The following is a 23,328-nucleotide window of genomic DNA, read 5'->3' on the forward strand; positions in this document are numbered from 1 at the left end:
GAGACCTTTCATAAGAGAGCAAATATAAAAGGAATGGAAAATATAGTATGTAAAGAAAGAGCAGAATTGATAATATCTTGCCTGAAAGGCCTAGACAGATTTAATAACTATCCCAAAACATGTAAAAGGTTATGCTTATTAGAATGGTTCCAGGCATTTTACAGGGGAAGCAACAGAATAAAACAGCTGTATGGTCTTAAAGAATGAGAAAAAACATCCCCTGCCTCTCCCCTGTAACTGTATCATTCGATTTGAATTTTTTTATTGCTTCTAGAATTCTTCATAGAACAGTATATTCATAGAAAAGAACAGTACTATAGATAAGAAAACATATATTATGGTCGTAATTTTGTAACTACCTGTGTGACTTTGTATAAGACATTTTATTGGTCTGAATTTTACGTGCCTCATTTGAAAAGGGATAAAGCTGAATTATAACAATTTCTTTTTATCTTTTTGAGTCACGGACATTTTGAAAATTTGATTAAAGTTATATCTTCTCTCTATAAAAATGACTTGCACTTTGCATTTTACTTTTAATTTCAGGAATACAATGACACCCTGTAGCTCATTCATGAGTATGTCCTAGAGGTTCCTGCTAGCTAAATAATTTTAGATTCAGAGTCTAAAATTGCATCCAATTCTAAAATTTCCTGGTCTGCTGTATTATCACTATTTGGATGTTTAGATATATTTTTGCTAGTATCTCTTTTTTCTAGTAATAACACAAGCAAAACTTCCCTCTTAAATAATTAAGCATTGATCAATTTTCTCAAAATTTCACTGGAATAAGAGTGAAGAAATTCAGTCTACTTGTACATTGACTCCTTAAGTGTCTGGCACTGACTTTAACATGAAACAACAAATAGTAATATATTTGAAAAAATCTGTTGCTGAAACATTCATGATAGTTTATCTTGATTAAAAGACTCACTGTATTTTTAAGAATTATGTGTAATTTTAATCATTGTTATCTTTCTCTATTAATTTTTCCATACCTCTTTTAAAATGAGAGCACTGAATAAAATGTCTCCCTTCAACTGTAAGTTTTATGATAAATTGAACTTAAAATTTCAGAATCCCTCTCATGTACACATTTAATCAATGCAGTTCTGGATCTTATTTATCCAGTTTAACTCCTCATTTAAAAAAAATGTTCACTCTCCTATTTTCAATGACATTATGTTATTACATACTTATTACATAATCGGTTTATTTTATTCCTTTAGAGCTACTTATCCGTCTTTTGTTTCCTAATCTGAGGCATTCCCAGGGCTCCGTTTTTGAGTATTGTTTCTTTTGGCCTATTTCTTTCCCTTAGAGATTTTATTCATTCTCATTTTTGTTCCAACGTTCTACATTTATTTTGTCAGCCTTGTTTTTGCACTTTAGAACTAAGAACTCAGTAAACTGCCAAAATAAATAATCAAATATCCCTGTGGCTTAACACAACAAATGTATATGTTTTTCTCTTCCTACCTCCAATGTAGATTTGCTAAACATGCAACTCTCTTGGACGGCGCTTTTTAAAGAACTGAGATACAGGATATAGGTATTCCATTAAGTGATTCCAACATCCTTCAAAAATATGGAGCTCTCCACAGACTCATTGCCACCTTTCCAGCCTTCAAGAGGAGAGAAAAAGAAAATTTAGGTAATAGACCAGGAAGAGAGATGCCTTATCTCTGCCCATATTTTATCAGCCAAAACTTGGTCCCATGGTCTCACCTTTCTACAAGATAGTGGTTGTAGGCAAGAAAAGAATAGTTTAGCTTTGTGTATAGGATTGAAAAAATGACTTGGTGAGCACTTTGGAGACTCTGCATTGCAGTGCTTCATCATCCTTTAATTAAATCATTTCCTTCCCATATTGATTGACTCTGAATTAGTGCACCTCTTTTATTATTTTAATATATTCTTAGCAACTGGCCTTCTCCAACCATTCTGCATTATGGCCAAACACTTCCTTTGGCTTCTCTCTGTTTGTTTCATACACACCAGTCTCCCTGGATAATTCCAAACTGGAAATATAGAGGAGATCCTTGACTGAAAGACCTGTATCTCAATGACTGAAGTCCTCTGTAGTACTGAGCACATGTATATGCTCTTCCAATACACTTTCATTTTCTTCAGTTTCAATCAGCCTTCTGGGTTTATCAAAGGCCTTGGTGAAGGACTATTTGATTCCTTTGCCTAAATCTTAGAAGGGAAATGTGCCTTGATAAAAGAAGTGTCAAAATGAAGAAGAACATTGTATTATGGAAATTAGGGCTAATCTTAATTACTGGATCCTTTAAAATACAGAAGTACCTTCTTACAAGATATTCAAAGGTAACTGATAAATAGAGATAGCTCTGTTCCTCAGTTCTGCATTTTAGCAACAACCATGCTGAACAAGATGGTTTTAATGTTCTATTCAGCTTGACTAAACCTTGGACAGACTTCTTTCTGATTCTAGGCCCCTGAACTCTCATTTCTTAAAGCATGTAGTTTTGACAACATGTAATTGCACATTATTTCTCTGCTTCTTTGAGATTTCAAGCTGTTTCAAAAGTATCTTGGTGCTTTTATACCCTAGGACTGTCTTTTTCAAGGTCCTGGGAGCCATCCCTTTGAAATGTAATCATTAAGGAAGATAGAGCCCCCATCTCCCAGTCTCTATCTGAGCACAGAAGCCTAAATCTAATTTGTAAATTTTCCTTCAGTCATAAAAAGAGAGTTTACATTTTGCAAATAATAAGCCATTATTCTAAGCGAATTAATGCAGTAACAGAAAGCCAAATACAGCATGTTCTTACATATAAGTGGGAGCTAAACAACAAATACATGTGGACATAAAGATGGAACCCCACAGAAAACTAGAGGGAGGAAGGAGGAAGAGAGGAATGGGCTGAAAAATTACCTGTGGAGTACTATGCTAACCTGCTGGGTGATGAGATCATCAATACTAAAACCCAGCATCACACAATATACCCATCTAGCAAAACTGCACATGTACCTGCTGAATCTAAAATAAAAGTTGAAATTACATTTCCTTTGAATGAGGCTAATTTGAAAACACACATGGCTTATAATCTACCACCCAAGCTCTTCAAAACTCTCCAGGCTTTTGCTGCAGCAGAGTTCAGTCCATACTGCCTTTTGTTTTTTCTTCGCTGTTGCAATAGTCTTGAATAAAATCTTCCTTAGCGTTTTTATTTTGTCAGGTTTAATTTTTCCTTGACACTACCTGGGGACTTTCCTAATTCTTGGTCCTTCAGACTTCCTGAGTTCGGTTCAGACTGCCTTTTGTTTTCTTTCCTGTTGCAATAGTCTTGAATTAAATCTTCCTTATCTTTCTAACTATGTCCATTTTAATTTCCCTTGACACTACCTGGGGACTTTCCTAATTCTTTGCCCTTCAGACTTCCTGATTATATACTCTGCTCCTCCCTCTGCAGAAGTAGTCGTTTCTTATTCTTTTTACATTTCCAGAAACAGAACTTAAGTTCTCCCACCTTGTTTGCCTCCTCTTCTGTGGCCCTTGTCTTTGTAAGACTCTGACCAATGGCTTCATTAACTTTAACTTCATATATTTTCTATTGTGGACTAGGTGTCCGTCCTGGCCTGCTGCTTCCACGGGTGATGGATTAGGTGCGTGGGTTCAGCTTCCTTATTGTAAGATCCTTTCTTTCCTTTCCCACATCTGTAGACACACTTGTTGCTAATATTCTTCTACTTAGCACATTTTTCTTACCTGTTTTGTCCTATTTTCTTTAGATTCCTGGGCCTTTACTTAATATTTTCCTGAATTAGAAATGGAAATGTGCATATCAACTATCAGAGATGGTGGAACATAAAAGGTAATAAAGTGAAGCTATTTGTGGGCTATTACTTCACCGAGTTGGATTCTTCTCTTATTCCCACTGAGTATTTCAGTGAATTTCTGAACTGAAGAATAAACTAATTCATAATTCATATGAACTAATGAATAAACTAATTCATAATTCATAATCTAATAAACTCTTCATAATTCCCATGATGCATTGCAACAAGAAGAACTCCCTTCATCTTTTAACTTTTTGTGTTACTGCATTTACTACAGGTTTTCCATCTCCAGACATGCTTACTTTACAAGCTGCAATTTTTGAATGCAGGCAGAATAAGATATATTGATGAGGTGAAAAAAGAGGGAGAGAGATATCAAGATGGACTACGAAAAGTATTATATCCTCCCTACAAAATAAGTATCTCTGTTGTGGAAGAATAAGTACACAGTTTTAAGGTAGACTTTGGGTCTTTAAGACAAGTACCAAAATGTATGTTTTTTTTTTTTTTTATTTAGTCCTGCTGATGGTCAGGTTTTCTCAGAAAACATAACGATGTAATTATCAATCCAGATCCATTGATCAAGGTGAACTTGTTCATGGTTATTTTTTGTTATGAAAAAAATGAATTATTCTGCACGGAGAGAGAATATTATAACAATCTTCCAAATATACATCATTCAAATGATAAACATTCTTCTAAACTTGTTTGATATCTTTTTAATATCTTCTTTGTTTTCTCACATTTTTATTCTTTTGGTGATAAGATGTTTCAAAAATATCTCAGACATTATGGCCTTCCACTTTTCATATGTATATGTAATGCCATCATCATGCATAGCTAAAAATGTACAATAATTCCTTAATATCCAATCTATACAGTAAACTTTTGATAGAATTTAAGTTTTTTCAGAGGTTGGTGCAAGGTGATTTAAATCGAGGTGTTTAGAGTTCTAATGACGGCAATGTCTGTTTTGTTTGACCGCCAGGGTGAATCATTTTTTAACATCCTCCTTGTCTATAGGACAACATTATTTTCTGGGATATTAATAAGATGAAATAAGTGTGAATTATGGCAAAAATTTGCAGGGTGAGAATTTTATGTTACTGAATTTCATATATGTAGAATTATGAAAGAAAAATTCAAAAAAATATAAAATCCAAAAGGAAAATAATGGATAGTTTTTAATTGCAATATCTTTTTAAAAAGGAAAAATATATGACATATGGATTTGTTATATTTATAAATATTACATTTTTTGTTTTGAGCCTTAACTTACACGAATTTATCAATCACTTTATCAAAGTTGATCTTCTTCATGTCCTATAGCTATTATAACCAGATTTGTCCTTCTTCTTTCTCTCCTTGGTGAAAGAATACTTGTTATTAATTTTAGTTTTGAAAATGTTATATTACATGAAGAAACAAGGAACACAAATTATTAACAAAAGTCTTCAATATAAAGATGAGTTTTGCAGAAGTTTGTAAATATCCTACTTGAAATATATACTATAATGTTGTTTTATTTCTTGCTCTTACAAAATTTCCCATAAAACATCTTCAACAGAAAATACACTATGAATTTTAATGATATTTATTAAAGTATTGTTACTTTTTTGTCTTTTATAAAAATTGTAGAAACAGCTGAATAATAACAAATATTGGTGTTATTAATTCATCAGTTTAGAATGAGTATCCATTTATTAAAGTGAACAATCTAGGCAATAAACCATCCCACTTTTAAAAATCTTTGACGATACAAGATGAGCACCTTTTTCAGTTCTCTTGGTCTTCTTCTTAGCAACTTGATTCTGCTTTTCTTTGGAGGGATCCACTCCCTTAATGTTGCGGCTGCATGATGTCCTACTCCACAATTTCCATGTACTAATTTTCAAAGATTGATTTCAGCTTAGTGGTCCACTGTATATTTTTTTCAAGACTAATTCTGGCTACTTGCAAATATATTTTGCTTCTGATTAACCTCATTTAAATCTTTACATTGGGGAAAAAGATAACTCATAAAAGAAAAATTGCATACAGTTCTTGCACACATAATTATATGCTTTTGGGGTTAAAGATACAAGATGAATTTAAGGAAGGTCAAACAATTATGAATTCTTACAAATTTCCTCTCAAGATGAACATGTGCAGGTGAATCTCCTTGCATTCGAGGTTGACTATATAACTAGGGATTCTTTGAATTAAATTTCCCATAGAATATAATGTTGATTAAATGATAAGTAATACAAACTTGCAAGTTGTAACTGACAGATGTATTATTAAAACAACATTAATCACAGCAATTGTTTATAACTTAGGTTAACAAATGTATCTTCTGATATGTTTTAGCATTGTCAGCTCATATGAAAATAAGAAACATGTTTAGTCAGTTTTATTATTGTTTTAAATTTCTCCACATAAAATACACCCCCTTATTGCCTATACCCAGAGTAGACTACTAGTATTCTACTACCTCCTACTAACCTACTCTTGGCATACAGTCAGATGAGGGTCCATAAGCCTTCCCTTGGTTTTACTGTGAGAAACTAGGTAAGACTGAGTTAGGACAGCTAGTGGGTGTCTCATCAACTCTTGTAAAACTTCCTGTTGCTGTCTTGAATCTCTCCTGCATTAAGTCCACTTCTTACACTGAACCTAGACTTTGAAAAACACAAATCTGTTCACAAATCATCCAGTCACTTCCCTCTGCCTGGAGTATAAAGTTTTGAACTCCTTAGCACAGTATGTCCCCTGACTTCTCAACTCCTTACACTAAATCTCCACTTCCTCCCCTACCAAGCACAATCCTTCCATCTGCCAGAACCCACCAAGTTCATTCATATCGATGAGTCCTTGCATGGGTTGCTGGCTTTTATTTACTAAGAAACTTCCTAATTTTGTGGCAGGGCTAAGAAAATTATTTTTCAAATTTAAGACTCAGAAAAGACACCTGTTTGAGGAAATTCCTGACTCGTATCACATAGAATACTTTCATCTGGTTCCACAGATTTAGAATCATTTCCTATTCTGCTTTAAATCTCTATATGAAGAATGTGTATACTACATGTGCAAGAAATGCTTTTTGTTTTAAAAAATATGAAATGGGATTCTGTTCAAGCAAAACACATTTAGATTTGTATAAAAACTTTCAGAGATTATTTCAACATGAAAATCAGTAACATCAAAAATGATTTTAGAAATGTTTTAAATATATAAAACTCAACTACTATCTTGAAAAGCTTATTTGCTATATTCTGGCTATGTTAAATAACTGTATTCCTTCCAACTTTCTGTATCTCACTATATTTTTTATTCATTTTTATTGCCGGTTTCTTATTTTCTATACATCTGTATTTACAGGTATATAAATAATGAGTTCCCAGAAAGGAAAAATATTCCTTTTCTTTTTGAGTAAAATAATAAAATATTTAGAGATGACATGACCTAACCTATGAGATTTGCTTTAAAATAATATGCTAGAGCGTAAGTGGATGAGGGTATAAATGAAACAAGATTAATTATGTGTTGACATTTATCAAAGCTGTGTGAGAGATCCATGGGGATCCATTATATAATTTTGTATATGATTAAAATTTTTCATAATACAAAGTTTTTTTAAAAAAATAAAATGGTGTATATGTGTGTATGCATGCATGCATATATCACAAATTATGGGAAATTTACATAATATAAAGGTAATACACACACACATACACATATGAAGAGAGAAAAAAAGAGAGAAAGAAAGTGCACAAGTGCAGTTTTGTGCCTAGAATTATGCTCATGATTGCAAAATTCATCATGGCTAGTACAGTGTCAATGAACAAAATGAATAAAATCTTAGAAATCTTCAAAAATGGAGATATATACATACTCACTACTATTTAACTTTTGTCCTCAAAACCTGTATGTTTTCTAAATCCAGGTTTAGAAAAAGAGCTTAGTCCTAAGTAGGGTGGAATTGATACAATGTGAATGAGTATATAACTTAATCTACATTCAGTATAAAGTATTCTAAAGACCCCTAATGTGCACAGTGTACTTTTGCTATGTGCTGAGTTCACAGTCACAAGACGATAGGCTGGAAACCCAAGGAGTTCACAGAATGCTGGTAGTGAAGGCATTTGCAGTCCTGTCGCTTTCTCTAGAAAATATTTTCAGCATTTGCTAGTCCAACCTTGTGTGCATCTCCATCACTGTAGTGTCCTCATTGTGTCAGAGTTGTATTATGAGGTTGGTACAAAAGTAGTTGTGGTTTTTGCCATTGAAAGTAATGGAAAAACCTGAAGTACTTTTGCACCAACCTAATGTAATTAAATAGTTCACCAGAACATGAAGTCCTTGAAGATAGGGATAATAGATTACATCATTTCCACTTTTGATGCCAAGAGTCTAGTGCATAGTATATTTGCTTCAAGATGATTGAATCCATATGTATATATATACACACACACGTATAGATACATACACATATACAGATATATACATATAACTATATAAGTATATATAGATATGATATACCTTAATTTTTTACCTTACACTTTAGAGATTAGAAAGAATATGTTCACTTGCATACACCTTCTGTGATTTAAAAATTCAAAATTTTACCACCTATAAACTACAGTTACAAATTTTATTGTAACAGCAATTATTATACTTTCGTAAGCATAACATTTAGTTGATAATTACAGAAAATAGAAATTACAGGAAAGAGCATAATAAGTTACTCAAAAGTCAAAAAGGGTATATATTATACCAACTTGTGTATATATATAAGTTTATGCAACAGGGAGAAATATATGTATATATGTATATTTCTCCTTTATGCAACAGGGAGAAATACGTGTGTGTGTGTATATATATATACACATATATATATGTAAATATATTTCTCCCTGTTGCATGAACTGTTTGCTTTTTCCTAAAAGCTCCTGACACATGAGCTTTTAAACTGTAGATAAAATATGTTTTGTGTTTCATTTTGATATTGAGCTGATATTTAATGTTTACTTTCAATGTTTTGAGTGTAAACTCTACGTACAATATACTACTTCTTTATTTTCAGCAAATCAATTATGGCAATTATTCATTGAATTTAAAAAATCATGTTTTCTAGGTATCTTGTAGTTTTAAATACTTTATAAATCATGGGCTTTCCTGATAATTTGTTAAAAACTCTTGATCTTTTTCTCACCAGTTAAGAGAAATGAACATAGATACAATATTTAGTATGCATTGTCATGATATTCACACACATATTGCAATTCATTAATTGAAAGTCTTTGGAAATGAAGGTAAGGAAAGACCTTAAGTTCCTAAACCAAAACATCTTCAACTTAACTCTAGGTAAATAGTATTAACTAAATTATTTCTTTATTATCACTTTATTATTTCAAAGATATAGGTAACAATATTAAATAGTATTCAACAATTCTTAATTTATTCTGAATGTACACCAGAACAGATATCATTACGTAGTATTTCCTATATTCTGATAGCTATTGAATTATTATTTTATTATACATTCTTGCAAGTATACGTGTAGACATGAAAATAAACATGCACATCCTATATGACATGCTATGTTCAGTGATGACGGCTGTCTTCCCATTTTTTTCAATGTATTAAATGCAAGAGGTTTATTTCTTTTTAAAAAGTTGTTGTGGATACATAGTAGATGTATATACTTATGGAGCTCATGAGATATTTTGATACAGGAATGGAATTCATAATAATCATGTCATGAAAGATGGGTTATCCATCTCATCAATATCTATTCTTTGTGTTACACACAATTCAGTTATACTGTTTTAGTTATTTTGAAATGTACAACTAAATTATTACTGACTATAGGCACCCTATTGTGCTATCAAATACTAATCCTTGTCCATTCATTACTATTTTTTGTACCTGTTACAAAGCCTCTTTCCAATCCCCACTACCTTTCCCAGCCTCTGCTGGCCATCCTTCCACTCTCTATCTGCATGGGTTCAGTTGTTTGGATTTTTAGATCCCATAAGTAAGTAAGAACATATGATGTTTGTCTCCTTGTGCCAGGCTTATATCACTTAACATAATGACCTACAATTCCTTCTATGGTGTTGGAAATGACAGGTTCTCATTTTTTTTTTTTTTTTTTGCAGCTGAATAGTACATCATGTCTATAAGTACCACAGTTTCTTTTTCTTTTCTTTTCTTTCTTTTTTTTTTTTTTTTTGAGACAGAGTCTTGCTCTGTTGCCCTGGCTGGAGTGCAGTGGCACAATCTTTACTCACTGCAGCCTCCGCCTCTGGGTTCAAGCAATTCTCCCTGCCTCAGCCTCCTGAGTAGCTGGGATTACAGGTGCCCACCACCACATCTGGCTAATTTTTGTATTTTTTAGTAGAGACGGGGTTTTGCCATGTTGGCCAGACTGGTCTTGAACTCGTGGCCTCAGGTGATCCGCCTGCCTCGGCCTACCAAATGCTGGGACTACAGGTGTGAGCCACTGTGCCCAGCCATGTACCACAGTTTCTTTATCCGTTCATCTGTTGATGGACACTGAGGTAGCTTCCAATATTTGGCTTTTGTAAACAAAGCTGCAACAAACATGGGGTTGGACATATATCTTGCATATGTTGATCTCCTTTCTTTTGGGTATTGTATTCAATTGGGTACTGACTTACAATCTCATGTGGCTGGGGAGGCCTCACAATCATGGTGGAAGGCAAGGAGCAAGTCACGTCTTGCATGAATGGTGGCAGGCAAAGAGAGAGAGCTAGTTCAGGGGAGCTCCTTTTTATAAAACCATCAGATCTTGTAAGACTTATTCAAAATGCTGAGACCTGCACAAGAAAGACCCACCCCTGTGATTCAATTACCTCCGACTGAGTCCCACCCATGACATGTGGGAACTGTGGGAGTTACAATTCATCAAGAGATTTGGGTGGGGACACAGCCAAACCATATCATTCTGCTCCTGACCTCTCTCAAATCTCATGTCCTCACATTTCAAAACCAATCATGCCTTCCCAACAGTCTGGCAAAGTCTTAACTCACTTCAACATTAACCCAAAAGTCCACAGTCCAAAGTCTCATCTGAGACAAGGCATGTCCCTTCCACCTATGAGCCTGTGAAATCAAAAGCAAGCTAGTTACTTCCTAGATACAATTGGGGCACAGGTATTGGGTAAATACAGCCATTCCAAATGAGAGAAATTGGCCAAAACAAAAGGGCTACAGGGTCCATGCAACTCCAAAATCCAGCTGGGCAGTCAAATCTTAAAGGTCCAAAATAATCTCCTTTGACTCTATGTCTCACATCAAGGTCATGCTGATGCAAGAGGTGGGTTCCTATAATCTTGGGCAGCACTGACTCTGTGACTTTTCAGGGTACAGCTTCCCACCTGGGTGCTTTCATGGGCTGGTATTGAGTGCCTGTGGCTTTTCCAGGCACACAGTGTAAGCTGTCAGTGGATCTATGGGTCTGGAGGACGGTGGCTCTCTCTCACAGCTCCACTAGGCAGTGTCCCAGTGGGGACTCTATGTGAGAGCTTCAACCCCGCATTTCCCTTCCACACTGCCCTAGCAGAGGTTCTCCATAAAGGACTCACCCCTGCAGCAAACTTCTTCCTGGGCATCCAGGCATTTCCATATATCTTCTGAAATCTAAGTGGGGGTTCCCAAACCTCAGTTCTTGACTTCTGTGCACCTGCAGGTTCAACACCATGTGGAAGCTGCCAAGACTTGAAGCTTGCACCCTCTGAAGCCATGGCCTGAGCTTTACTTTGGCCCCTTTTAGTCATGGCTGGAGTGGCCAAGACTCATGCCACCAAGTTCCCAGGCTGCACACAGCACTGGGACATTGGGCCAGCCCAGAAAACCATATTTTTCTCCTAGGCCTCTGGACCTGTGATGAGAGGGGCTGCAGTAAAGAGCTCTCTGACATGCCCTGGAGACATTTTCCCCATTGTCTTGGGGATTGTCATTGCAGCCAGCTTAATTTCTCTTTAGAAAATGGGATTTTCTTTTCTATCACATTGTCCAGCTGCAAATTTTCTGAACTGTTATGCTCTGCTTCCCTTATACAACTGAATGCTTTAACAGCAGTGAAGTCACCTCTTGAAAGCTTTGCTGCTTAGAAATTTCTTCTGCCAGATATCCTAAATCATTCTCTCAAGTTCAAAGTTCCACAAGTCTCTGGAGCAGGGGCAAAATGCTGCCAGACTCTTTGCTAAAACATAACAAGAGTCACCTTTGATCCAGTTCTTAACAAGTTTCTCATCTCTATCTGAGACCACCACAGATTTAATCTTATTGTTCATATCATGATCAACACCTTTTTGTCAAAGCCATTCAACAAGTCTCTAGGAAGTTCCAAACTTTCCCACATTTTCCCGTCTTCTTCTGTGTCCTCCAAACTGTTCCAATCTCTGCCTGTTACCCAGTTCCAAAGTCACTTACACATTTTGGGTGCCCCACTCTACTGGTACCAATGTACTGTATTAGTCAGTTTTCATGCTGCTGATAAAAGCATACCAGAGACTGGGAAGAAAAAAAGGTTGAATGGACTTACAGTTCCACGTGGCTGGGGAGACCTCACAATCACAGTGGAAGGCAAGGAGGAGCAAGTCACGTCTTACATGGATGGCGGCAGGCAAAGAGAGAGAACTTGTGCAGGGGAACTCCTCTTTACAAAACCATCAGATCTCATGAGACTTATCCACTATCACAAGAATAGCATGAGAAAGACCTTCCCCCATGATTCAATTACCTCCATCTGGGTCTCTCCCAGACATGTGGAAATTGTGGGAGTTACAATTCAAGATAAGATTTGGGTGGGGACATAGCCAAACCATATCAGGTATATAATCAGCAGGGGATTGCTGGATCATATGGTAGCGGAACCTCCAAACATTTCTCCATAGTGATTGCACTAACTTGCATTCCTACCAACAATGTACAAGAGGGTTCTCTTTTATCCACATCCTTGCCAGCATTAGTTATTGCCTTTTTGATAAAAGCCATTTCAACTGAGATGATATCTCATTGTATTTTTTTATTTGAATTTCTCTGATGATCAATGATGTTAAGCCCTTTTTCATATGACCATTTACCAATTGGATGTCTTCTCTTGAGAAATGTCCATGCAAATCTTTTGAGCAGACTATTAGACTTTTTCCTACAGAGTTGTTTGAATTCCTTATATATTCTGGTTATTAATACCTTGTCAGACAGTAGTTTGCAAATATTTTCCCCCTTCTGTGGGTTGTCTCTTCACGTCGTGGATTGTTTCTCTGCTGTGCAGAAACTTTTTAACTTGATATGACCCCATTTGTCCATATATGCTTTGGTTGCCTGTGCTTGGGGGGTGTTACTCAAGAAATATTCGTGCAGACCAATGTACTTGAGAATTTTTCCAATATTTTCTTGTTGTAATTTCATAGTTTGAGGGCTTAGATTCAATTCTCTAATGCATTTTTATTTAATTTTTATAGATGGTGAGATATAGAGGTCTAGTTTCACTCTTCTGCATATGAATTTCCCAGTTTTCCTCTTTTATTGAAGAGACTGTCTTTTCCCCAGTGTATGGTCTTGGCACCTTCATTGAAAATGAGTTCACTCTATGTGCGTCAATTTGTTTCTGGGTTCTCTATTCTGTTCCGTGTGTGTGTGTTTTATGCCAGTACCATCCTGTTTTGTTACTGTAACTCTAATATAATTTGAAGTGAGGTTATATGATTTGTCCAGTTTTGTTCTTTTTGCTTAGGATAGTTTTGGCTATTGTGGATCTTTTGTGGTTTAAGAACAATTTTAGTTTTTTTTCTATTTTTGTGAAGAATGTCATTGGTATTTTTTTATTTTTCTTTTTATTATTACTATTATTATTATTATTATTATACTTTAGGCTCTATGGTACATGTGCGCAACGTGCAGGTAAGTTACATATGTATACATGAGCCATGCTGGTGCGCTGCACCCACCAACTCGTCATATAGCATTAGGTATATCTCCCAATGCTATCCCTCCCCCCTCCCCCCACCCCACAACAGTCCCCGAAGTGTGATGTTCTCCTTCCTGTGTCCATGTGTTCTCATTGTTCAATTCCCACCTATGAGTGAGAATATGCGGTGTTTGGTTTTTTGTTCTTGCGATAGTTTACTGAGAATGATGATTTCCAATTTCATCCATTGGTATTTTTATAGGGATTGCATTGAATCTGTAGATTGCTTTTGGTGGTATAGACATTTTAATAATGTTGATTATTTCAATCCCTGAATATAAAATATCTTTCCATTTTTTGGTGTCCTCCTCAATTTCTTTCATCAGTGTTTTATAGTTTTCATTACAGAGATTGTTCATTTCTTTGTTGAAATTAATTCCTAGATATTTATTTTATGTGTGGCTATTGTAAATGGGATTATATTTTATTTCATTTTTACATTGTTCACTGTTGGTATATAGTGATTTTTGTATGTTGATTTTGTATCTTGCAACTTTACTGAACTTGTTTATCAGTTTTAATAGCTTTTTAGTGGACTCTTTGGTTTGCCCAAACATAAGATCATATTAATTGCAAACAAGGGTAATTTGAATTCTTTCATTTTAATTTGGATGCTCTTTATTTCTTTCTCATGTCTGATTTCTCTAGCTAGGACTTCCAGTACTATGTTGAATAACAGTGGTGAAAAGGGGCATTCTTGTCAGATCTTAGAGGAAAGGCTTTTATGTTTTTCCTCATTCAGTATGACACTATTCTGTATGACAGCTGTGGGTCTCATATATATGACTTTAATTATGACGAGGTATGTTCCTTCTATACTCAGTTTTTTGAGGGTTTTGATAATGAAGAGATGTTGAATTTTATCAATGCTTTTTCAACATCAGCTGGATCATTCATGTGGGTTTTTTCCTTCATTCTGTTGATATGATGTATCACATTGATTGATTTGTGTATTTTGAACCATCCTTGCATGCTATGATAATTTCCACTTGGTCGTGATGAATGATTTTTTAAATTTATTGTTGAATTTGATTTGCTTATATTTTGTTAAGGAATTTTGGATCTCTATTTATCAGGGATATTTTTGCCTGTAGTTTCCTTTCTTTCTTTTTTTTAAGTATGCCTTTGTCTGGTTTTGGTGTCAGGATAATGTTTGCCTTAAACTGAGTTTGGAAGTATTCCCTTCTCCTGTATGTTTTGTAATTGATTGCATAGGCTCTGTATTAGTTCTTTAAAAGTTTGGTAGAATTCAGCAGTAAAACCATTGGGTCCTGGGCTCTTTTTTTTTTTTTTTTTTGAGATGGAGTCTCACTCTGTCACCCAAACTGGAGTACAGTGGCACTGTCTCAGCTCTTGCAGTCTCTGCCTCCCAGGCTCAAACAATTCTCCTGCCTCAGCCTCCTGAGTAGCTGGGATTACAGGGATGCACCCCCAATGCCTAGCTAATGTTTTTGTATTTTTAGTAGACATGGAGTTTCACTATGTTGGTCAGGCTGGTCTTGAACTTCTAACCTCAGGTGATCCACCTGCCCTGGCCTCCCAATGTGCTGGGGTCACAGGCATGAGCCACCGCACCCAGCCCTTGGCTTTTCTTTACTGGGAGATTTTTATTATGACTTTGATCTCATTACTTGTTATTGGTCCTTTCAGGTTTTGAATTTCTTTCTGGTTCAATCTTGATAGGTGGTACGTGTCTAAGAATGTGTCCATTTCTTCTAGATTTTTCAATTTATTGGTATATAGTTGCTCATAGTTGCTATTAATGATACTTTCAATGTCTGTGGTATCAGGCATAATGTCTCCTTTTTTATCTTTGATTTCTTTTATTTGGATAATCTCTTTTCCTTAGCCTGGCTAAAAATCTGTCTATTTTGTTTAACTTTTCAAAAACCAACTTTTTGTTTCATTGATCTTTTGTATTGTTTTCTTCATTTCAAATTCATTTATTTCTGCTTTGAAATTTATTATTTCTTTTCTTCTACTAATGTTGGGTTTGATTTGCTCTTGCTTATCTAGTTCTTTTACTTGCATCATTAAGTTGTTTATTTGAAGTTTTTCTTCTTTTCTGATGTAGGCACTTATAGCTATAAACTTCTTTATTATTACTTCATTTGCTGTATCCCATAGGATTTGGTAGGTTGTGTTTCCATTATCATTTATTTCAAGAAATTTTTCAATTTCCTTCTTAATTTATTTACTGACTCACTGGTTATTCAGCAGCATACTGTTTAATTTCCATGTATTTGTATAGTTTCCAAAATTCCTCTTGTTATTGATTTCTGCTTTTATTCCATTGTGGTTATAGAAGATGCTTGATATTTTTTCAATCTTTTTGAATGTTTTAAGGCTTGTTTTTTTGACCTAACATATGGTCTATCCTTGAGAATGAGCCATGTAAATATTTATTAGATTCATTTGGTCTATAATGCAGATTAAGTCCAATGTTTCTTTGTTGGTTTTTTGTCTGGAAGATCTGTCCATTGCTGAAAGTGGAGTGTTGAAGTATCTAGCGATTATTGTATTGGGGCCTATCTCTCTCCTTAACTCTAATAATATATTTTTTATATATGTGGGTGCTCCAGTGTTTGGTGCATATATATTTAAAATTGTTATACCCTCTTGATAAATTGAACACTTTATTATTACATAATGTCCTTCTTTGCACCTTCTTAGAGTTTTTGTCTTGAAATCTATTCTTTTTCTGATAAGAGTAGCTACTCTTGCTTTTTTTTGGTTTCCATTGGCATGGAATATCTTTCTCCATCCCTTTATTTTCAGTATATGTGTGTTTCCCTCTTTCTCCGCTCTAAGCCACCTGGAGCTGGGGGTGAATTGACACAAGAACTCTGTGGCCACCACCCCTAGGTGTGTACTGGGTCACACCTGAAGTCTGTACAGCACTGGATCTTACCCAAGGTCTGCTGTAACCACTCCCTGGTACCACCTATGTTCGCTCAAAGTGCTGGGTCTCTAGAATAAGTGTTGTAGCCATCCAGACCTATGTTCTTTCCTTCAGAGCAGTGATTTCCCCTGGCCCCTGGGAAGGTCCAGAGGTTCTGTTAGGGAGCCAGAGACTAGAATCAAAAACCTTAGAAGTCGTCCTTGGGTTCTATTGTGCTGCGGCTGAGTTGGCACTCGAACCACAAGACATAGTCCTTTCCACTCTTCCCTCTCCTTTCCACAGGCAGAGGAGTCTCAGTAGGTCACATGCCACCCCAATCCACTATCTCTAGGCCCAGCTGAGCCCTAGGACATGACTTGCCTGGGTGATGCAGTTCTTGTGGCCTAGACTCCCTTTCAGGTTTATTTGGAGCCACAGACCACTTTAGCCTGCGGTGGAGAGCCTTACGACAACTCAAATTCTCACTTCTGGGATCAATCATTCTCCTCTGGCTAGGGCTGGTTTAAATGCACCCTCTGTGGACAGGCATCAACTGAGTTTAATCTAGTTTTGGTTTCTTCTATAAAGAAGGGCAGCATCGAGTTCAATGTCTCAAAATTGCTGGGTCTCCCTCTCCTCAGGGCACAAAAACTCTGTCTAAAGAAAGCTGCTGCTGCTGGTGGGTGGGGAAAAGGTGGTGTCAGTGATTCAAGACTGCTTTTTCTACCTCTTCAGTGCCTCTTTCAGTGATACAAAGTAAAAGCCAAGGATTATGAATGGTCACCTGATTTTTGGTTCTTATGAAGGTGCTTTTTTGTGTGTAAATAGTTGTCAAATTAGTGTCCTTGCAGGGGATGATAGGTGGAGCCTTCTATTCTGCCATCTTGCTTCATTCTCAACCTATCCTCCCATTTAAAATTCTTATGGTCTTCATTTTTGGAAACAGATGTAACAGGAATCAACAGATGTTAACAGGAAACAAGGAATTTTCCTGATGAGACAATTTGGTCTTAGAACTGTTTTAGAAACCAAGTAAAGTGCAAAGTTTCACTAGGGCCCTCAAATAAAAATGATGTAAACCCACAGATGACAGCTTAATGAGTTTAGGCAGGAGGATGGGGCTATATAATATCAAGATAGATGATGTTGAATCTCATGGATAGATTTGGTTACTGACTCTACAGATCAATAATGGCAATCATGATGATGATTTACTGTTAGGGAAACATATTTTGGTGGTATCTCGGCTTGTCTGACGATGCATATTCAAAAGATAGATTGAATGCCCTGGAATGTTAACCTTGTCACTGATGATTTTAGCATTTTCTTGAGATGCACTAAAAAAGACTGTTTTTTTTTCCTTTTAAAATTATTGGGCTGAATAAACATATTTAGTTATATCAATTCTAGCTGAAGAATTTGTTATGTTTCAAAATACTACACTAAGGTTAAATTGCATTTTGTTCAAAAGGTCTCATATTAATTTTTATTATTTTAAATGAAAACTCACAGTAGCTTGGAAAATAAAGTGGTTTCACCTGTATTTAGTATACTACAAACAGTAAAAGTGATACTGAAGGATATTCATATAGTAAAATCACAAAATGATATATTGCATTATATTCAGGGAAAGCATCAGGATTGTGTGAAGTTGGACACCCTTGCATCTTCTAGGAAAACAGTCATTGACATCTTTACTGTAAGAAATAATGCACTTTTTTCTGGAGATGGATAAAAAAGTAATTAATCAAAATTCAATTTCAAGGCATTTGAAAGTTTCTCCGCCTTTCTCCAACATAACAAACAAAAGGATTTTCATAACTTTACTCCCGCAAGTTGTCAATTTTTTAACTATTTTTGTATATTGCTACATTTTGCATATTATATGCAATTTTGCATATTATATATGCCACATTTTGCATATTATACATTTTGTATATTGCTACATTTTGCATATGTTATATAAAATAATATTGTAAATAATTTAAACAATTTGAATACCAAAGTTCTTTTTATTTGTCATTAAAATTAATTTTTCCTGTGTCTATTGTTCTACTCACAGAGTGATTCAGAGATGTGACCCAACAGGTCTACCTACCAGGGAGGAGGTGTAGTTTTTACTGGAATATTCTGGCAAGCAAAAGTGAGTAGCTTAGTTTGAGTCTTGGAACTTCTCTATACCAGGAAGTCATTTCATTTATCTGTGCCATTGTTTTCTTATCAGCAAAATATGAACTGGGCTATCTACTTGACAGTTTTTCCATGACAAGCAAATGAGCTGAGCCAATATGAGTAAGGGAAACAAATGCAAATCTCCAATGCCGTCTCAGTGATGGGTATTAACTTTCAAATGAAATACAAAAATGTACAGCATTTCCTCAATTCAATTTGATATCATTGTAACACTCTTTATTTTTCATAATGAAATACTCAATGATTTACCGTAATATATTCCTTAATTTGTGTTTTATGTCTTTGAAATGACAATTTTACTGTCTCGTGACAAAAATTTTTATTACTTTATATATTAGCAATATCTAAAACCTCCCCATAATTTTCATTTCATCCATCCCACTCTAACACCAGATCAATGTAAGGACCTAGGTTTAGAATGAATGTATCTCCTCTTATTCCCTTGTTTAAGCCATTCCATGACCCACCAAACATACATTTTATTGATTCTACATACCACTTTCTTTTTCAACTCCTCTTCAACACTTTGGTGGTTTTTCTTTCTTGCTTACTAGATGTACCGGTATAGTTAGTCAGGACAGTCATTCTCTTGCGTACATTCTCAGATCTCCTTTCTCTCTTGATTTCAAACGTTCATTTTGAAACACTTGATTAATTTCACCCCCTGACTATTCCATGCCTGTATTTCATGTAGCTGAATGTGACTGAATAGTAGTGTGCCAGCAGTTATTCTAATATCCCTTTTCTAATCTTCTTTTATTCTCTTTTTAAATATTCCCAAAACACCTATTGCTTTCAACATATTACAGCATTTACCTACTGCATCTACTATTTACTACGATGCATGTCCTTACAAGGCTAGGATCTTTGATGTTTTTTCCACTCATACATCTCAAGTGCCTGATATATTAAACACTCAAATATATTTGTTGGATATATGTTGTTCAATATTTATGTCCTTATCTTCAGATTGTCTATATGATTTAGAGTTTCCAGAAAACTGTTTAACTTTGCATCCACTGACAATGGAAAGACCACATTTATTTTCCTGTGCAAAGGGTTATATGTGTTACAGATAAAATGTTGATTCATTTTTCTATCTCATTCCCATTCTCTATTCTAGGTGAGTATAATGCTAGTGAAAACTCTAACAAAGTAATTATAATGTGTTCCGGACAGGTTCTCTCCTTTTGGCTTTCTCCTTGCTTCTGAAATACATCCCTTTCCAGGAATGCATGCTTTCTGAGGCAGACAAAAGAAGAGTTGTTCAAGGTATGTCAAGATGAAATGTCAGTTTACTGAATTGCAGTTTCTACCTTTTTTCCTATAAAACACTTCTCAATTAAATGCTTAGCTTTCAGTGTCAATAAATCTGATACTATAATTGCTACAATCCTAATACATTTCTAAGTGCCACTATATCATATTTTTTCTTTTCTTTTCTTTTTTGTTCTTTTGAGACAGAGTCTCACTCTGTTACCCAGGCTGGAGTGCAGTGGCGTGGTCTCGGCTCACTGCAACCTCCATCTCCTGGGTACAAGTGATTCTCCCACCTCAGCCTCCTCAGTAGCTGGGACAACAGGCATGCACCACCTTGCCAAACTATTTTTTTGTATTTTCAGTAGAAACTGAGTTTTGCTATATTGGCCAGCATGGTCTCGAATCCCTGGCCTCAAGTGATTTGCCCAAGTCAGCCTCCCAAAGTGCTGGGATTAGAGGCGTGGGCTACTGCACGTGGCTAAATGCCACTGTATCATTTTCTTACTTTAAAAAATTGATTTGGGGGACACATAAAATCCTTGGTTATCCACATAGTGAGGGGACAATTTTGCTTCTCTTTCTTACTTTACGGATAAGGAAACTGAGGCCGTGAAAAATTAGGAAATTTGTACAAGGTCACAAATACAAAGCACTTTTTACTTTGAAATGGTTCTTGAGACTTTTCTTTTTAGAAGCTTAATATAAACATTTCACACATGCAGGAAATTATACCTTCATGTCTCTTTGGGGAAAGAAAAAATTACAATAGAAAATATTTCTCATTAAGATAGCCTTGATTATATTCGACACTTTAACTGTACTATCTTTATCGTGTATAATGGATGGATTATGTAATTACATTACTCTATAGATTCTATTAGAATAGGCAGACATTTGAACTTGGGAAACCAATCAGGCTTTATTAGAAGAACTTAGTTGAAATAGCCTGAGGAAATGAAAAATAGAATTTCTTTTACGTTAAATCACAGATTACAAAATCATATCTACATTGTTAAGGTTTTTTTTAAAAAAAATTATTTTATTCAGATTATAATACACACTACTACAGTTACGCCCTATAGTGTGTCATAGTTTTCTTCCTTGTTACCTGATACGATAATTCTCCTCCTTTAATGTCGTTAATAAAAAGGTCAAGATTCCCTAGTTCCTTCCTATGCTCTTCTTTATTATGATACCCCATCACTTGAGATTAGAAGCTAAATGAACTTCACCTTTGAGGTTTTTTTTCACCTGAGAATGTACATCATATGGTAATGGGCCAGCCCACTGTGTCTGTTGGATCTGTGACCGCAGCTGTGATTATTCATCTTAATTTGCTTGTAAAAGATGCTGATTATTTCATAAGGCATTCACTTATAAAATGGAAACCAAAGCAAACAGAAGCAGGGTTTTGTTGACATGTTTTAAAGTACACAAATAATTCCAATTGAAATGTTAATTAAAATAATACATCATGTCTTTTAAAAACTTAGATGTTCCAGGTTTATTTGAGATGGTCTTCAGTCCTTGGAAAAATATTTATAGCTCCATCAAATTTGGTTTCTTATTATATCAAAGAAAGGAATATAGTCAATGAAACTTAAGCTTAGATATGTGTGTGACACACATACAATGTCAGATCTAGAAGAGTCCATATTTAAAATATATATATAGCTACTTTGGAATATATAAAGAAAAAGCTATATGCTTTAATAGATAACATCTAGTGAGCACTGACTACATCTTATATTAATAACTCATTTTCTTATCAAATCATCTATGTTAGGAAATTGAGACTTTAACTTTTTGAAAATATTATAACATGGCTAAAGTCTGTAACCAGAAAGTCTGAATCCAGAACCCATTGCTTAATTGCTTGTGTTACTTGCCTTTCAACAAGAAGCTTTATTGACTCTGACATTGCAAAACTCGATATTCATTTTCAGATTGCTAAGATGTCCATTTTTCTCAAAGTCTTTTATCTGAGTTTCACATATGTTTAAGACAGTTTCAGAAATAAAATGATGTTTTGTTTCAGAGTGTTTTTAAATGTATATATTTATTCCTAACTGACATTAAAAAATAATTGTATTGGTAATGTCTTGTGATTAGTGGCACTGTTGAACAATGTTTGGACTAACTATTTTTTTTACCAGGGACGCATAAAATACTTAGAATTTAATTAATTGAAATGAAAAAATATTTTTCTTAGTGTATAATGCCTAAAAGTTCATTATTGTCTAGAAATTTTGTAAAAAATGTATTTTAAAATATTAACCATTTAGTAATCTTCATGGATTAATTAACCTAATGGTTTAAGAAAGTGAATAGTTGCTTAACTACTTTAAAGGCTACTTCAGACACAGGCTAGTTCAGAATAAGTTTATGAATTAAATCTCTTTCTAAAACATAAAGTCCTGGGTAGTAAGCCAAGGTCAGGTTCTTGAAGCTAACCAAGTAGGCTAATAATAAGAACTCTTACATTAGCCAAACTGAATTATTCAGATGTAACCAGTAGTGTCTAAAATTTCCAAATTTCTTGGAACAACATCAATCTGATATTATGCTCTAATGTCTGGCTAACTTCTGGAAGGATTTACTACATATCCATACTCTTTGGTCATTGCATTCTTAACAAGTGAATAGCATTTCTGATAGGACGAGACATTGGTCCATCCTGAAGGAGAGAAGAGGATTATTGCTACCACATGAAAACAAAGAGAAATAGATGTGTAATTTTCAGTGGGTTCGTTGCATTATGTAAACCTATTTAAGCACTTATTCTTATTACACCTTAAATGTATTTATTTTTAAAGCACATAAGAATCAAATTCCTTCTTCCTAATTTCTGTGATTCTCATAAAGTACTTCTGAGATGTGAATCAGGACTTCGCATTCTTAGCAAGCATCCAGGTGATTCTGTTGCAGATGAGTCACACATTGTATTTTTAGAAATACTGAGAGTAGCTGTATTTTCCAATACACATAGCTATAAGTTTTCAGCAAGATTTGGCAGTGGGAGACATTTAGTTAAAATGGGTAATGTGTTAAGGGATAAGCCTGCCCTAATATTTGGAGTGGCTGAATTGGTTAACAATATTCTATCAGGGAAAATTCCTTTACTTGACCTTCACTTTCACTTTTGATATGTACATACAGGTTAAGAGTAAGAATGGTGATTTGAATCCAATTAATGTGCATTTGC

General features: G+C 35.0%; 1 long non-coding RNA gene across 1 annotated transcript in view; it reads left to right on the top strand.

Moving 5' to 3' along the window:
* The window catches only part of LOC103888860 (uncharacterized), a 56,186-nt gene that overhangs the window by 23,966 nt on the left and 8,892 nt on the right, over nucleotides 1–23,328 (top strand). The window contains exons 3-4 of the long non-coding RNA XR_653229.3: nucleotides 18,733–18,813; nucleotides 20,043–20,135. This is a non-coding gene — a long non-coding RNA (uncharacterized LOC103888860). The remainder of the gene's footprint in view (nucleotides 1–18,732; nucleotides 18,814–20,042; nucleotides 20,136–23,328) is intronic.

This window comes from Pongo abelii, chromosome 22, assembly GCF_028885655.2.
Source record: "Pongo abelii isolate AG06213 chromosome 22, NHGRI_mPonAbe1-v2.0_pri, whole genome shotgun sequence".
NCBI lineage: Eukaryota > Metazoa > Chordata > Mammalia > Primates > Hominidae > Pongo > Pongo abelii.